Genomic DNA, 19,481 nt, shown 5'->3' on the forward strand with positions numbered 1-19,481 from the left:
AAATGTTATCATAATTGATTTTATTTCAATAATGAATCTGCATTATATAAATGAAAGATATTTTTGATTAAGACTATAAACATATTATTTATCAATTTCACATTAAGCTTAAGCAAATACTGCATCATAATACTCCCTTAAAGGACTAAGAGGCTCTCTATGGCATGCTCCTCCCATCACAGACAGACGGTGTACTCCAAATGACTTGACCTTGAACACTCCGGGGAAGACAGTCCTCGTTTCTATAAAAGGCATCACCAGAATGTACAGGGTAGCTGGAGCAGATATGGAATTCTGATAATACTCACACACACTTTCAGAGGATTTGCCCTTTGTCAACCATTATGAAATTTATGAATTGAGCTCCATGCAGCCTACACCTCAGATATTTCATTTTTCTTTATTGGCTTTCTAAATGATAAGTAGAGCCCACCGCTCTAGGTTTCCCTCAACTTTTCTGTATGTGTCACTGCACTGTGTGCTACCCCAGAGTCTGGTCGGCTTGCTCCAACCATGTTTGTGCCAATTGCACTTGTTGCTGTAATTAAGTAGTGTGTATAGCAATAAAGTATGAGCCCTAGAGGAGAGTTACAGTTTCTCTGAAAGTCACACTGACTGCTTTGGAAAGCCTTGAAAAGGAGGGTCACTACAAATATTTCTGTTAAATTAGGTGTGGGCAAGATGATTGTAAAAGACTGGGAGAAACTATAAACATCAAGGATTCTGGATTCAGAATACTTTGTGTGTTTCTTTAATTTTGGCCTCACTTTAAAGGAACCAAAATTGAGAAATCAGAGATGATGCATTATGGGTGTGAGTATATGAGAGAGGCTACATGGAATTTCAATTCAGTGGCTCATGCACAAAGAAAAAGCATGGCCCTACAAAAAAATTTGGAAAGTGTACATGCATTGGATAGAAATGTATCACATTGTCTATATGACGCTGCCAATATATAACAGCCAACTACAACTCTATTACAGTTAAGGCAGAGAGGACCAAAGTGTGCCTATGCTGGACGTGATAAAACACACTCTGTTGTCTTCATTACTTTACTTCTTTGAACAAGATACTCATTCTTTCAGAATATTGATTTCATGTCTATTAATTTTTTAGTGAAGCAACTATGCATTATAAGATTACATAATATACAACTGTGTATTATTATATATTAACAACTGTATGTGCTATATTAATTTCACCACAGAATGTCCAAAATCTGTCATTCACCATAAAGTTGATTCTTCTGGTAGCACTTATTTGGTCTTGTAGTTTAAATGTTTATTTTATTCTATTAAAATAAAATACATGATTGCTTTTTCTATATAATTCATGTGAGTGAAACCACGTAGCACTTTTTTTTTCTGTCCATCTGAGTTACTTTACTAAGTGTGACACCCTCGAAGTCCACCCTTGCTTTTGTAAACAGCAGCATTTAATCAATTTGGTAGCTGAACAGTATTCTATTAAGTACATCATACACATATTCTACATCTTCTCTATCCAATAATCTTTCAGCTGGCACTTAGATTTTTTCTCCGGTTCTTGCCTATTATAAAAAATTCTTCAGTAAATATAGCATATATAAATCTCTCCCAATTATGTTACAGCATTTTTTTTCACATAAACAACTATAAATGGGATAACAGGAGGGTATGAAATTTCTATCTGTACATTTTTGAGGAAACTTCATAAAGTATTCCTTTGAACAGTCTTACATTTTATGGCAAAATATGATTGTTGATATATTTTTTAGCTTCCTCCCTCTCCCTGTTATTTTGTATTTTGGTATAAATGGAAACGTTTAAATACAGTCATTCATTAAATAGAGAAAAAAATGGGGCTGGAGCGATAGTACAGCATGTAGGGTATTTGCCTTGCCTGCAGCTGGCCTGGGTTTGATACCCCGGAATCCCATATGGTTCCCCAAGCAAAGCCAGGATAATTACTGAGCACACAGCCAGGGATAACTCCTGATCATTGCCAGGTGTGACCCAAAAAGCCAAAAAAAAGTTGAGAAAAAAATGTTCATATGTATGACACAGATGTGTATAGATGAATATAGTCAACAAATAATAGTATAATTTACTCAATAAAATTGCATAAAATGTATTAACAACATAATTTAAAATTGATACTAAAAGTATCTTCCTATAAATATACTAAGTTATTTGGAAAACTCACTTAGGAAGAGAAAAACCTCAGAAGCCACCAGGAGAAAAACTGTGAGCCCAAGTGACATTTTAGGACTGCATTTTAGTCAACTGCCAGATAGAATTCATGAAGTCATCAAGTTCATGTAAATACTAGCCTATTTATTGTTTTCATTTACCTTTTATCAGTCTACTGAAAGAGAAAAGGCAGCAGGTACTGATGAAAGAGAGACACTAAAGGAGTAGATCAAGTCATGCTTGTCCTCATTCCCAGTGCAGATCGCCATCATCATACCCGCCCAAGATAGGGCAAAAGAGTAATAGGTTAAGTAGCCATTGTAGTTTGAGAAACACTTTTCCTATGATTCTTGAACTCCCCTTATAATTCCTGTGAAAACTCAGCAGAAATTAGAGATTGAAATTTAGCCAGTCCATAGTGCAATTAATGATTATCATCTAGATATGACATATGCAACCTCTCACCTAGATCAGTCCTCACCATTTTCTGATGGCAAATGTTTTCTTGATTTTTTAAATCTATGATTTCTCTATCTTCTTAATTTTTTTTTTAATGTATGACTTCCTCTGTCCCTCTCAGAGAGCCCAGCAAGCTACTGAAAGTATCCTGTTTGCATGGCAGAGTCTGGCAAGCTACCTGTGGCATATTCAATATGCCAAAAACAGTAACAAGTCTCACAATGGAGACGTTACTGGTGCCCTCTTGAGCAAATTGATGAGCAATGATCCCATTGCTCACAGTGATACAGTGATATGAGTTCCCTACTAGAATTTGTTTATATCGTGTCTTATTGACTTTGAGTAGCTAATTTTTACTGAACTTTTAAATTTTTTTCTAGTTTTATTCAGAAATAATTAGCATACAACACTGCATACATAATAAGGCATAGAATAGTTTGATTCAATTTAGTCTTGGTAACACTAATTTCTCATTTTCTCTCAACTGTATCAAGTTATTTTCCAATAACTTGTGCTTATCCAAGTCTTACTTCTGTACTGCCAGCTCTTACCCACAGCTAGACAAGTCTCATCATAGAATAAAACAGAATGGCCAATTAGCTATTTAACTTTCCAGTTCATTTTGTTAGCATTTATGAGATGCAGGCAAACAACAAAGGGAAACATAATTTATAAAAACTCATTAGTAAAACATCACAGGACCAGGCAGAGTGGAACGAATAGATTGTGAGCTGGTTCAGCATGCCAAGTTCAAATTTCATTTTACTTGCATAGTTGGAAACCATAAGACCTAATAAAGATAAAGGTGATCTATTTTTATTTAAGTCACAAAAAATTGAGAGCACCTCTACTTATATGTATTTACTTTTCTTTGTAAATGACACAAAATTAGGTCTCAGATTGATTTAAAAATGTACTTTCATACATTTTTTTTGCCAAGGCTTTAAATTTTTGAGCAAGTAGAAAAATCAGCAAATTATTGCAAAGATATATTTTTATATGCTTGCATAATATACTTTGTTGGAACTAAAAGGAACTTTCTTTTCACTTGTTATGATTTTTTCTGGTCTCACACAAACTACTTTGGAATGACTTTTTGAGCCAGACTAATCTGAGACCTTTGGGGAGGGATCAATGGCACTGCACAAGTACCAGTTTGATCCAGTATTATATTCTCTCTCCCTAGAATTATACTAATAAGGACAGAGTGTACCGCATGTACTGTTAATAATAAAATTTGTAGTGGTAAACATTGGTTAATTTGCACAATTGTTATTAAAAGTATGTATCATTTTAATTAATGAGATACATCTAAGAATAGTAGCAATAAGTACCAAGAGGCCTGCTCCACGGGTTGGAAGCTGACCTCACATGCTGGGGGAGAGGGCAGCTCAGATAGAGAAGGGAACACCAATTAAAATGTAGTGGAAGATCTACTCAGGATGGGAGAGGCGGGCTGAAAGCAGACTATAGATTGAACACCACCCAATATCTCTATTCAAACCATAACACCCAAAAGGAGAGACAGAACAATAAGGAATTTCCTGTCATGAGGGGGGTTTGAGGGTGAGGGAGACGGGGCGGGGGAGGCACCCTGGGGCCATCAATGGAGGAGAATGGGCATTCAAGGGATGGGTATTCAAGTATTATTCACTGTAACACAGGCACGAAACTCTACCTGCACCCTCATTAATAAAAAATAAATAAATAAAATAAAATAAAATATTGCAAAAAAAAAGAAATAGGTATTCAGAAGTCATAGCCTAATAATCTATGAAAAACATTTTAAAAATTCTCCTTCCACCATAACATGTCCCTGTATTTTTAAATATCCATGTTAATGCTTTCATTAGTCAATGTTTTTAAATGCTGTGGTTTGACACATTTGTATCTTATTAATACAGTAGTTTTCAGCCTTTTTGTCTTCTGACCAGTGAAACAGGAAAATATTTTATGGACTGCTAAGGCACCAATAAAAAAGTCACTTGTCATAAAAAAATGAGATACTGACTATTGTTATTAAGTCTCTATGGAAAAACTGATCATTAGCTTCCTGACATTTTCATTATTGGGTTTTGGGGCCGCATCTTTTTTGTGCACTGGGCTTCTGACTCTGTGCTCATGGATCACTCCTTGTGGTGCCCAGGGCGCTATGGATCAAGTATGGGTTGTCTGTGTGTGAGGCAAGCCTCTTAATCTCCCATCCTATCTCTCCAACCTCCAATAATTTATTGATTGCCTAAAACATGTTGGCTATTATACTAGGTAGCTGAAATATCAAATACACTAAGACATAATATTGCTCTTGATCTTTAATCTTGGTATATTTTCAGAAAAAGGTTTACTAGACAGAATTTCAGCTAACACTAATTGTTACTATAGGATACATCAATGCCGGTACTAGAAGTAAAGAAGGTAGAGTATTTCTTGGGGCAATATAAGAGCGAAGCACTTCAGAGAGGAGATCGTGTGTGAGTTTTCTTTGGTAGAGTCAGTATCTAAGGCAGATATGACTGTAACAAGGGAGGCACTGTATACCACAGGATCAACATGTGCTAAAATAAATGTATGAAGCACCTTACAACCTCAAAGCAGTCATTTTACATGACAGTAATGTAAGCTATGAGACAGTCCTAAAAGACACACAAGGCTCTGACCCCGGGCATTTGCTACAGATGCCACCGAATGTAGTGTTAACTCCATAGGAGATATGGAAGCATATGGGGATATTTGGAAGGAGAATAAGTTTATTGGAATTGTGACTTTGGATAAATCACAGTGGCAACCAGGTGGAGCATGGGCTAAAGCATAAAATCAAATTTTAATCTTTTAAAATCTTGATAACCAACTGATTTACTCAGTAATCTGTTAAGTCCTTGCAACTGACTGCAAATTTGGTGTGCCTATATCCTTTATCTGAGAAAATGTTTCATAAGATGTATTTGACATTAAGTTACTCAAAGGGGAAGGTTTAGAAGATTGGGAGCATGATGTTCAACTCACCCCAGTTTTTCTAAGACTTCTGGGTTTAGTACCAAGTATTACATTCTGGGAAAACTCTCAATTCTAGCAACCTGGAGACAGTCTGTCATCTTGCTGAAAGTCAGAGCTCTGTGACAATAGTTCTTGTGAAAGAAAATGAACTTTATTTTTTTTTATTATATATATTTTTTATTAGTGAATCATCATGAGGTACAGTTACAGACTTACAAACTTTTGTGCTTGCGTTTCAGTCATAAAATGCTTGAGTATACCCACCCCACACCAGTGCTCATTCTCCACTACCAATGATCCCAGTATCCCTTCTACCCCCCACCACATCCCCAACCCCCACCCCACCTCTCTGGCAGGGCATTCCCTTTTGTTCTCTCTCCTTTGGGGTGTTGTGGTTTGCAATAGAGGTATTGAGTGGCCATCATGTTTGATCTATAGTCCACTTTCAGCTCACATCACCCATCCTGAGCAGGTCCTCCAACCACACTTTACTTGGTGTTCCCTTCTCTATCTGAGCTGCCTTTTCTCCCAGCATGTGACATCGGTTTCCAAGCCATGGAGCAGACATCCTGGTCGTTATCTCTACTACTCTTGGGTGTTAGTCTCCCATTCTGTTACTTTATACTCCATCGAAGAGTGCGATCTTTCTATGTCTGTCTTTTTCTTTCTGACTCATTTCACTTAGCATGATACTTTCCATGTTGATCCGCTTATATGCAAATTTCATGACTTCATCTTTTCTAACAGCTGCATAGAATTCCAATGTATAGATGTACCAAAGTTTCCTTAACCAGTCATCTGTTTTGGGGAACTCCATTTTTATCCAGATTTTGGCTATTGTAAACAGTGCTGCAATAAACATACAAATGCAGATGTCATTTCTACTATACCTTTTTGCTTCTCCAGGATATATTCCCAGGAATAGTATTGCTGGCTCAAATGGGAGCTCAATTTCTAATTTTTTGAGATTCGTCCACATTGTTTTCCAAAAGGGCTTAACCAGTCAGCATTCACACCAGCAGTGAAGAAGAGCCCCTTTCTGCCCAAATCCATGCCAACATCGGTTGCTTTTATTCTTTTGGATGTGGGCGAGTTTCTGTGGTGTGAAATGATATCTTGTTGTTTTGATCTGCATCTCCCTGATGATTAGTGATGAAGAGCTTTTTTTATGTGCCTTTTTGCCAGTCCTATTTCTTCCTTGAGAAAGTTTTTGTTCATTTTATTACCCCATTTTCTGATGGGGTTGGATGTTTTGTTCTTGTAGAGTTCAACTTCAAAGACGACATGATACTATATCTAGAGAATCCTAAAGCCTCTACCAAGAAATTCCTAGAAACTAGAGACTTGTACAGTAAAGTCACAGGCTATAAAATCAATACCCAAAAGCCCATGACCTTCCCATACACAAATAATGAGATAGAAGAAAGCGACATGAAAAAAGCAATCCTGTTCTCAATCGTGCCACAGAAAATCAAGTACCTTGGAATCAGCTCAACTAAGGAGGTAAAGGACCTCTACAAACAAAACTACAAAACGCTACTCTGTAAAATAAAAAAGGACACGAGGAAATGGAAACATATTCTCTTTTCACTGATTGGGAGAATTAACATTGTCAAAATGGCAATACTCCCCAAAGCATTATACAGATTCATTGCAATCCCTATAAGGATACCCATGAAATTCATCAAAGAAATGAACCAAGGACTCCTGAAATTCATATGGAACAACAAATGCCCACGAATAGCTAAAGAAATTCTTGGGAAAAAGATGATGGGAGGCATCAACCCCGACCCCCCAACCTCAAACTCCACTACAAAATGGTAACATTTAAAACAGCATGGTACTGGAACAAAGACAGAGCCACAGACCAATGGAACAGGATGGAATATCCCTACACACAATCCCAAATGTATGATCATCTAATCTTTCTTTGATAAGGGAGCAAGAAATGTGAAGTGGAGCAAGAAAAGCCTCTTAAACAAATAGTGCTGGCATAACTAGTCAACCACATGCAAAAAAATGGGCTTAGACCTCAACCTAACACCATGCACAAAAGTCAGATAGAAATGGATTAAGGACCTCAACATCAGACCAGAATCCATAAGATACATTGAAGACAAGGTTGGAAAAACCCTCCAATAAATTGAAGCTAAAGGTATCTTCAAAGATGACATGCTACTGACCAACCAAGTGAAAACAGAGATAAACAAATGGGACTTTATAAAACTAAGAAGCTTCTGCACCTCAAAAGATACAGTGGCCAAAATACTAAGACAATCTACAGAATGGGAAAGGATGTTCACCCAATACCCATCTGATAAGGGGTTAGTATTAAGGATATATAAGGAAATGAACTTTAAATAGAGAAGGAAGGGTTTTGTGAGTATAATCTACATGACTAAGTGGCTAGACAGTTGAACTAATGTGTAAGACGAACTAAGGATAAAGCCTGTTGCTCGCTCTGATTTCTTTGTTATATGGTTGACATTAAGGAAAGTGTGTGAGTGTGTGTGTGTGTAATGTGTGTGTGTGTGTGCATGCATGAATGCTGGGGATCAATCCCAGGTTGGCCATGTGCAAGGCAAATTCCCTACCTGCTGTGCTATTGCTCTAGCCCCCATACAAAATTTTAAATTTTCAGAAGGACACCGATGAGAGAATCAGCAAGATATTTAAGAACCATATTCAGCCATGTAAGAAAGGCAGGGTTAGTGCATGAATCCCAAGAGAAAAACAAAGAAACAGGAACAACATTTCTTAAAATAATTTCTTAGAATTTTTACAACTAAAGAAACTACTATTATATGTACATACATATATTTACATGTGAAGATTAACAGTACGCAACTACACCACCTCCGCTTCACTGATGACATCATTCTAATAACACCAAATATTAGCCAAGCGGCACAAATGCTGGCTGACTTCGACCATGAGTGTGGAAAGGTTGGACTGCAGCTGAATCTCATGAAGACAATGTTTATGGGAAACTGACTAGTTCCTGATGTTCCATTTGTTCTCAATGGAATGAGCATCTCCAAATGTAGCAGTTATATATCTGGGTGGAGAACTCAATATAATGAATGACTTGGCGCCAGAACTACGAAGGAGGAAGAGAGCAGCATGGAACACCTTCAATAGCGTCGAAGAAGTTGTTAAGAGGAGAAAGAAACTCCGGCTCTGGGCGCATCTTTTCAACTCCACCATTCTTCCTGCACTAACATACGACTCAGAGACCTGGGCCCAACGAAAACAGGATGAGAACACTATTCAGGTCTCCCAAAGAGGAATCAAAAGAGCTATGCTTGGAATATCACATTTCATTCAAGTGAGAGAAGGAATCTGAAGTTCTGACCTCCTTAGATGATTGAGAATCAGGGACGCTTCCTCATTTACCAAGGCATTGGAAATTAGATGGGCCAGAAATGTAATGTGATTTGGAGAAGACCACTGAACTAGAGCTGTTACTGACTGGATTCCACGAACATCAAAAGAACGCCTGACAGCCCACCTATGAGATGGTCAGACTTCTTTGCCAAGACCCTAAATGAAAAGTTTGAGGTTCTTCATGTTCCTGGAGTGAGCAGATGCCACTGGGCTACACTAGCACGTGACAGGGATGAATGGAGAGGCTATTGGTGCCCGCTCGAGCAAATCGATGAGCAATGGGATGACAAGTGACAAGTGACATATATTTATATATACATATATATACATACACATACACACATATATGATATATATACATATATATATATATAAAGAGAACATGAGGGAGAGGGAAAGACAGAGACCAAGTGATAGTACAGAGGCTAAGCTGCTTGCTTTGTACGGTGCTGCTCTGTTTTGATTCCTGAGCATCACTGGCAGTGACCCTTCCCAAGCATAACCTGGGAATAATCCTAAAGACTATTAGGTGTATCCCAAACCATAGCTCCTCCCCAATAAAGAGACAAAGATAGTATGAATTAGTCACAAGTAATCTATAAAAAGGAATTCTCAAGCATGTATTTGTAGTGGAAGAAAAGGAGGTATCTAAGTTTCAAGAAAGAAAGAAGAGGGAAGAGACATAAGTAGGGACAAGACTTTTACATTAATATCTACTGTTAAATAGAATGACATTGTCTTGCTTGAAATTTTAAACAAATAATTAAAATATGCAAATAGTATATTATCAAATTGGAAAAGAGATTTAAATGTTCCATGAGTTAGTTTTCTTCTGTTCAAAATAAGTTATCGGAGCTGGAGCGACAGTACAGTGAGTCAAGCTCTTGCCTTGCATGCATCTTACCAGGTTCAGTCCTGGCAATCCATATGGTTTCTGCAGCCCACCAGGAGTGATCCCTGAATATAATGCCAGGAGTAATCCCTGAGCACTTCCAGGTGTGGTCCACTAGAACCCCCCCAAATAAAAGTAAAAATTATTAATATAAGATTGATAAATTAAGAATATTTGTTAGAATTTCCAAAGCAGTCAGTTGCAAAAAAAAAAAAAAACACCTTTTCATGACCATGACTAAATAGCAAATTATCCTCAAATGTTTCCTCAAACACAAGTCTTGCTACAGAGAAACTGGAATTTTCATAGCTATATTGACAAAGGTAGTGTAGTGTTGGCATAGAAAGATACATACAAATAAATAAGACAGAATGGAAAACTAGGAATTAGATACCGTTATACAGAATCTTAATAAAATAAGGTGCTAGTTAATACTATATCATGATGTAATATAACACAATATTGTACCATGACTCTGAAATAATAGGGTGGCACTGCACAGTATTCAGGAAAATGACAAGGTTTTTTGTTTGTTTTGGACTCTCAGCTGTGCTCAGGGCTTACTCCTGGCTCTGTGTTCAGGGATAATTTTTGGTGGGCTGAGGGAAGTATAGGGGCTGCAGGGATTGAATCTGGGTCAGTTAACTGAAGGGTTAACACCAATTCAGCTCCAATAGTCTCTTTTAAAGAAGTGGTATTGATAAAATTGAGTATTGGTATGGGTAACAAAAGCATAAATCTGTTTCACACAAACAATTGGGAATAGTAGGAGTATTACAAAACTAAAACACACACACACTCATACACAAACACACACACGTACACATGCATGTGTTTGTACATGCACACACGTGCACACACAGACAAGAAAAAAAAACAAATAATTCTTTCAGGAGTTAATTCAGCGTTATAGTTTCACAATCTGAAATCAGAAAACATATTCTTGGTAGGGGAATGGGAAGGACAAAAAGAAAAGAAAAATGATCTCAAGGAGATCTACAGACAACAGTAAATACATTTATGATGTTAAAATACAGAATGTTTTATCAAAGTGTCAAAAGGAACATGAAATGAAAAGTCCCTAAAGTAATAAAGATATATAACATATCTGACTGTCAAGGGAATAATATCTGATGGCTAGCAGTGTGGGTAACAAACCCATACTTAAGATAAGAGGGGTAGAAATAGACTCGTAAAACACAGAACAGAGCTTGTTAGAGTTCATAAGAAAGTCAGTGTGAATTAGACTGACTAACTGAAAAAGAAAAGCTGAGAACACAGGTGGGAAGAATGTGGAGCATCCAATAATCATCTCCACAATTGGATCAGTATAACCAGGTCATATCCCTCTGGGAAACAGTTTGTTTTATAGTAAAGTTGAAGATGTTTATATCACATACCTCGGTTCTTTCACTCTTGGAGTTATTCACTACAGAAATGTGATCTAGATGCATGGATCTACATACATCCAAGAAAGAATGCACTGGTCATTTTCTCCTTCCAAACAAATTCTTAATCATTATTCTTATTGATCAAAAGAAGACAGGCTGCAATACATGCAAGAGAAGACTGTGGATAGTACCCTAATATAAGATGGTTTCATTCAATGTTCCTTCATTATGGCAATAAAGATTAAAAAGTGAGGTCTTGGCAGTCACACTCACAAACTGTCCCCAGCACCATGTAATCTTATCAGTGGCCAAGACCCAGAGGCTATAAATTAAAGCTCACAAAAGACAGAGCCCACAGAATTTCATTAAGCATATGGCCACATTTGTGGCTGCACAACCTCTAAAAGTCTACTTCACTTACTTATCAAAAGTATCACACATTTGTTTGGTTTCTAACATAATTGCTTGTATTCTCTTATATTCAGGCTTAAATAGCTCCAGAATGAAATACAACAACCCTCACACACTTAACTCTTATTGTGGTGGGAAGGTGCTTGGTGGTGGGATTGGTGTTTGAATATTATCTGTAATGAACTATTGTGAACTACTTTTATAAAAATAAATTAAAAAAATTTTAAACAGTGAGGTCTTCACTATGGATGTGAAGTTTGCAATTCTTATATCAGTGTGGACTCTCTCCCATTTCCCAAAGATATAATCCATACTAAAGAGGATAAAGTGGTTTCAAGAGTGCCTAGAAATTTCAAGGTGGATGGGTGTGATCTGCATAGGCCAATATGGGAGAAGGGCTAGGACCAGTGATATAACATTTTTTGTCCATAATTTCAACATGTAGGTGTGGCAAAATATCACGAGTCTTGATCATATTATCTCCTACATATCCCTCAAAAAGTTTGTAAAAGTCCATGCTGTTACTAGAAAACATATCTGCCTTTAATAAACTCATATTTTTGTGCCAGGGAAAGAACTCATAAACAATTTGCTATGGCATAAGAATAAAATGTGATATGAAAAAAGTTTGTCTTTTTTCAATTGGTTCATTTAAGCTGCTGTTCAAACAAACATGCACTTTCTGAGCACAAGAGATGGGAAAGAGATAGACACAGAAACCAAACATGGCTCAGTCCTTGGCAACGGAGTGTATAAGGAGAGGTGGGGAGGTCCAATGGGATGAAAAGGACCAACGCTTCTGAATTGATTTTATGTTCCCGTGGCTTGATACACACAGCTCCAGAACATCTGGGATTTCCTCATCTCAATTCTAAGTTGTTATATTTTCACACATTTTTGTCTTTCTGTGCTTGGACTGAATTCATTTCCCTAGTGGGATCTGTGTTCTCTTGAAAAGCAGTTCAGAATTCCCATCAAATGGGGCATCTTTGATTTTGTTACTTAACTTGTCTCTGGTGATGGAAGAACTGGAAAAGAGGGAGGAAAATAAAGACAAGGGAGAAGAGAATTTCTAGCAACAAAAAACATCAATGTCCATAATAAACTAAATTTTAAGAAAAATGTCTTAAAATCTTCCATTTCAAAGAGGACATGACGGGAAATTGGGGCCAGTATTAGCATGATAGTTGGTTTACATAGACCTTTTGAGTCTATGTAAAGTTTCAATTCTTCCCACTCTTTCACGCTAACCTCTCATTTTACAGCTTTAGTTTTTTCCAATTACCTGTACTATTATAAAAAATAATATATGTTTTACTTATTTCCCATTGTCTATACTCTGTTTCTATAAAGAGACCTTTATTTATAACCCCTTTCCTCCCCAAAAGTGTCAGGATACTTTATTTTTTCTAATATATTCTAAGTCTTATTCTACTCGACTTAAAGCATTTTTCCATAAATCAGAGTAATGTTCATATTCAATTTAGCTTACATAAATCTTGTTTTTGTACTATATCACTGTCATCTCATTGTTCATTGATTTGCTGAAGCGGGCGTCAGTAACATTTCCATTTGTCCCTGTCAAGTGCTAGTGTAACCCAATGGCATATTGGGGGCTCTTTCAGGATCAGGGGAATGAGGACTATCGTTATTACTGTGTTTGGCATATAAAAACTTTGATCCAAAAGGGTTGGAAGTAACTTGGCATTGTTCAGTTATCTTGGGAGTAAAATTAAACACTGAGCTCATACTAAATTTTTTAATTAACAGAGATAAGGATGAAATCTTACCTTATCATCAAAAATAACTAATTAAATAAAAATTTGATTTTTTTTTGCTGTTTTGTAATGATTATTATCAAGCAGTTACTGTAAATGGAGCCAAGATTCCTTAAAACTTATTAAGTCACAGAAAAGGTAGTGTTTTAAATGGAATTTAATAGTATAGGCTACCAAGATAGGTATGTCATAGGCAGAAAAAAAGAGTAGTGATTTCATTCTGTGTCCTGAATTTGGTAATAAAATGCTTAAAATATTTTTTAAGAAACATATTTTGAGTGAATCATTGACAACCTGAGGCATATTGAGGAAAATAATTTTAGGCAAAATGCCTAGAAATTTTTCTTAATAAAAAACAGCTAAATAAGCTTCTTTTAAAAAAGAAGCAATTTAAGACTCTAGCAATGTTAGAAAAAGAAGAGAAAATGAGAAAATGTTTAAGCAAGGAAAAACGACAAAAAATCCTCACATAATTGAGTGGCTACCAAGAGAACTAGAATTAGGACAAGTGAAGGGAAGGAATGAGGGGGGAAAGGAGGAAGGGAGGATGAAAGGAAGGGAGGAGAGGAGAAAGGAGGAAGGAAGGAAGGAAGGAAGGAAGGAAGGAAGGAAGGAAGGAAGGAAGGAAGGAAGGAAGGAAGGAAGGAAGGAAGGAAGGAAGGAAGGAAGGAAGGAAGGAAGGAAGGGAGGAAGGGAGGGAGGGAGGGAGGGAGGGAGGGAGGGAGGGAGGGAGGGAGAAAGGGAGGGAGGGAGGGAGGGAGGGAGGGAGGGAGGGAGGGAGGGAGGGAGGGAGGGAGTTAGCTTACATGTTAGGAATTATTATATTTCTATATTGGATGGGTGGAGCATTTTAGAATAATGATGAAGGCCTACTCAACTTTTCTCTCTCTCTTCCCACACCCTTCTGTCTGTCTATCACTCTGTTTGTCATTCTGTCTCCAAATCACTCTAAACAATTAAAAAAATTTCACTGTATCACTGTCATCCCAATGCTCATCGATTTGCTCGACTAGACACCAGTAACATCTCCACTGTGAGACTAGTTGTTACTGTTTTTGGCATATCAAATACGCCATGGGTAGCTTTCCAGGCTCTGCTGTTCGGGTGAGATATTCTTGGTAGCTTGCTGGGCTCTCCAAGAGGGGCAGAGGAATTGAACCCAGGTCAGCTGTGTGCAAAGCAAACACCTACCCACTGTGCTATTGCTCCAGCCCGTAGAATCATACACTCTGTTATTTCTTGAGTCAGAATTTCCTCTACACTTTGTATTTTGCATGGAGGGAAATTATCAAGCAGTTCTCATAAGACTTGGGGGCCACTCACTACAATATTCAGTTGGTCCAAACATTCAAAGCTGGGGCCAGCACGGCATTGCTTCTTGGACCTAGCAGTGCTGGGAGGCACCAGGGCTATCCACAGGGGGGATTTGTGGCTCAATGACTTAATACAAAGTCAAATTTTCAGCCAACCACACATAGCTAAAAGAGAACAATATTTCATCTCTAGTCTTTTCCTCAGTGTGAGAGCTTCTGCAATTTAGTTTCTCTGTGGAAATTTAAGTCATTCCCAAGATTTGATAGAACCCACTATGGATTACATTTTCATTATTGTAATAGGACCATGGAACTGTGGAAATGACCAGTTTCCTCAACCAAGGGCAAACAGAGAGAATACTTCATCACAGTACCCCAGAGATACATGACTGAATTAACTGTGGAACTGATATATATGGCTAGCATGTTGTGTTAAAACTTAAGCATTTTTCATTTCAGCTTCAGACCTTATAGAAATAATTGATACTGGAATGACTCTCTCTGACATCTGAAAAAATTTTTCAAATTAGGACAACTGATAGAATTGGAGTATGATCTGAGAGAAATGATACAATCAAGGTAAGTCTCAAGATCACTTTGGTTTCTTCCTGAGGGCACTTTTGGGACTGCAGCAGAGAGAGAGGAAAAAACCCAAAGAAGTACAGTAGTTAGTTATATTGAGATTTAAAGAGAGAAAACAGAGTTTAGACAGTTGGATTAAATCTACAGGCTTTAGTAATAGAATAAAAGAGCATAAGAAAAATTCAACTCTAGAAATCAGCAGTGCGTTCTATCAAATCTTGGGAAAATATAAAGCCTGTATATATATATATATATATATATATATACATATATATATATATATAGGGTGATGCTTCACAAGATGAGGCTACCTATAAAAATCTGTAAAAGAAAAATTATCAGTTTCCATTTTATAACCGGGAAGTTAAACTGGGAAGTTAAACAGTTTCCATTTAATAACTGCAAGTTAAACAAGTCTCTTTTGTCTACATTATCATTTTGGAAGGTGGGTGGGAGGTATGTCATATTTGGCTGTGCTGAGGGCTTTCTCCTGGCTCTATGCCCAGGGATTATCCTGGCAGTTTCCAGAGGCTCACAGGTGGTGTTGTAGAAGCAAACTGAAGCCCTGAACCATCTTTCCAGCCCCCATCCGATTGGTCAAGTCTCATGTCTCTCAGCCCTGCATGTTCTCCTAGGACTGTTTAACTGACTGGTCTCTAGTAGTTCTTTGTTTCTGATAATTTCTCTTTTACAGATTTTTATAGATAGACTTTTTACATATTTACCTGGGTTCAATTCCTCCACCCCTCTCGGAGAGCCTGGGAGAGCATCTCGCCCACACAGCAGAGCCTGGCAAGCTATCTGTGGCATATTTGATATGCCAAAAACATTGACAACAAGTTTCACAATGGAGACATTACTGGTGCCCACTCAAGCAAATCAATGAGCAATGGGATGACAGTGACAGTGACAGACAGAATTAAAAAAATTAATTTTATAAAAATCATTTAGCTTGGTAATAAGTTTACAAGAGTGCCTGAGTTTCTAGCATTAATGTGTAAAGTTACTGCACACACCACCACCATTCCCCCCATTAATTTATGGTTATGTCTTTGTGCATACTGTTACCTCCCTTGTACCACCCTGATGATTAAGACTACCCATGTTTCTGTGTTATGTCAGTCAACCTTTCTGCACTCTACTGTCCCAAATGTGGTACTCTCATATCTATATTCTAGTATCTGAAGTTTGTTATTAATATTTTTATACCTTTGTTTCTATATACAGGTGATAACATCCTGTATTTGTCATTATGACTCTAGTTTATTTTGCTCAACATAATACCTTACAGTTTTATTCAAGTTGCTACAAACTGCATAGCCTTATTGTTCCCTAGTGGATGATTAATATTCCACTGTATATATATATATATATATATATATATATATCACAACTTCTTTATCCATTCATCTGTTATTGAACATTTGATTGCTTCTTTATCCTGGCTACTGCGCTAAAAACTGCAGTAAAAATAGCTGGATATATGTATATGTAGCCCTGTAGCACTGTCATCCCATTATTCATCGATTTACTCGAGCGGGCACCAGTAACGTCTCCACTGTGAGACTTGTTGCTATTATTTTCGGCATATCTAATATGCCATGGGTAGCTTCCCAGGCTCTGCCGTGCAGGTGGGATACTCTCGGTAGCTTGCCAGGCTCTCTGAGAGAAACGGAAGAATCTAACCCGAGTTGGCTGCATGCAAGGCAAACGTCCTACCTGCTATACTATCACTCCAGTCTTGAATTTTGGGGACAGGTGTCTAGAAGTGACAAAAATCTAGAAGCTGGGTCAAATGAGAGCGCCAGTGTTTCCTTGTGAGAAATCTCCATAGAAGCTGGACCAGGTGTCATTTCTACCAGAAATAAGGGAGAGTTCCTACATCTCCCACCAATATTTGTTGTTTTCATATTTTTATATACTATGCTCACCATGTGAGATGACACTAATTGTCATTTTGATTTTCCCTTATTGCTCTTAGTAATTTTCAGATAAATGATATTTAAGTGATATTTTCAGACTCATGTCAAAAAAACCCTGTATTTCTAAAAAAGTTAAAAATAATTAAAGATGAAAATTATTTGTTTTTAAAATATATAATGGAATGTATGTGAATTGCTTCACATTCTGAGTAACTAGTAGTTATTTTTCCTTTGGTAAAAAAGAAATTCTTTTAGTGAAAAATTGTCCAAGAAAAGCCATGATAATTTGAAGTAAATTAGTTAATATAATAACAAAGAATCTTTTTTTGCAGAATAACAAAAACAGTTCCATACAGATTATCAAATAAAATGACAGAAATTGAAAAAGAATCATTTGGTTGAATTTTTTTCCTCAAGATGTATTAGATCTTTACTTGAATTCTCTGAACAGATGAAGTAGCAACTGTATTAAATCAAAGATTCAAGACACTTTCAATTTGCTATTTTATTGGACTTTAGGATCCTAGAAGAGTTTTCATCAAATGAAGAACTCTTTGATGCAGCTATGGATATTTACATTTTTTTACATCTATTAAGGTATAAAGTGATTTAAGAGGAGCCCCAAAAGAATTGATCAGAGCATGTCTAGTTTATTTAGTTAAAACATTTGAAAGTTGTTCACATCTCCCATCCCCAACTTTTGTGGTGATTCACTTAAAAAATCCTTCTCATTGGCAGAAACACATGTTAACTACATTTATACACTCAATAGAAATGCCAAGGAGACCACAATATTATGTTACAAAGTTAATGATATGCATATCTCATAGAATTGACTGTAATCGATATCTGTGACCACACTGGCAACAGATCAAACAGTGCCCTAGATCAAACCCCTGCTAGGCTTCTTCTCTGCATGCTTCCCCACTGACCATTACAGAACTCATTATATGGTCCACCTTCAGACAGGAACTCACTGCCAGGTTCTGGTCTTTTTTCAGCCGCCATATTTGTGTACTATAAAAATGTACTATATTTTATATTTAGGGAGTTTAATCTTGATGCCCCATGTAAATAGTCAGTAAGAGCAGAATTACTCAATCTTTCTTTAAAAATGTATGATCCCATACTAACTTTGTTGACCCCCTAGCCCATACTACTGGTTCGCCCCTGAGTCTCATGCTACAGTCCCCTAATCCAATTAGAATATCAAAGATAGATAAATAGATAGACATATATAGATAGATATTTGGTTTGGAGGCCACACCCAGTGGTGCTCAGACTTTGCTCCTGGTTCTGTGCTCAGAAATCATGCCTGATGATGTTGGGGGACCATATGTGGCACTGGTAATTCATCTTGAACAAGGGGTTAGCCATGTTCAAGATAAGCACATTAATCCCTTTACTATCTCTCTGACCTCCTACTTATAATATAGATTGCATATGTTCCCTTATGGGCTGGAGTGACAGCCCAGTGGGTAAGGCATTTGCCTTGAACGCGGCCAACCTGGGTTCGATTCCTTCACCCCTCTCGGAGAGCCTAGCAAGCTACCAAGAATATCTCACCCGCACAACGGAGCCTGGCAAGCTACCTGTGGCATATTCAATATGTCAAAAATAGCAACAACACATCTCAGTGGGGATGTTACTGGTGCCCACTCGAGCAATTCGATGAGCACCAGGGTGACAGTGACAGTGATATTCCCTTATATTCCATTGATATGAAGTTATTGGGTGCTATAGACTGTGTAACCAAATTCAGAGACATGAGTGCAGTATAAGTAGGCTCCAAAACCCGATAAAAATATTCAGGACTGGAGTGATAGCACAGAGGGTATGGCATTTGCCTTGCACATGGCTGACCCGGGTTTGAATCCCAGCATCCCATATGGTCCCCTGAGTACCACCAGGGGTGGTTCCTGAGTGCACAGCCAGGAGTAATCCCTGTGCATCGCCAGGTATGACCCAAAAAGCAAAAAAAAAAAAATATATTCTATGCCTGCCATGCCATTGAACAGTTTCAAGGTACTTTTAATGGCATTTTACCTGATCTTCAGAATTTATAATATGATAATTTTCTGATTACCAATTATAATATAGAGGGGTTTAAGCTTTTTCTGAATGCCCTCAAAGGCAGAACTGAACCAATGAAATCTGTAGGAAGTCACCTTGTAACCTAGA

The sequence above is a fragment of the Sorex araneus genome, chromosome 7, assembly GCF_027595985.1.
Source record: "Sorex araneus isolate mSorAra2 chromosome 7, mSorAra2.pri, whole genome shotgun sequence".
In the NCBI taxonomy this organism is placed as follows: domain Eukaryota; kingdom Metazoa; phylum Chordata; class Mammalia; order Eulipotyphla; family Soricidae; genus Sorex; species Sorex araneus.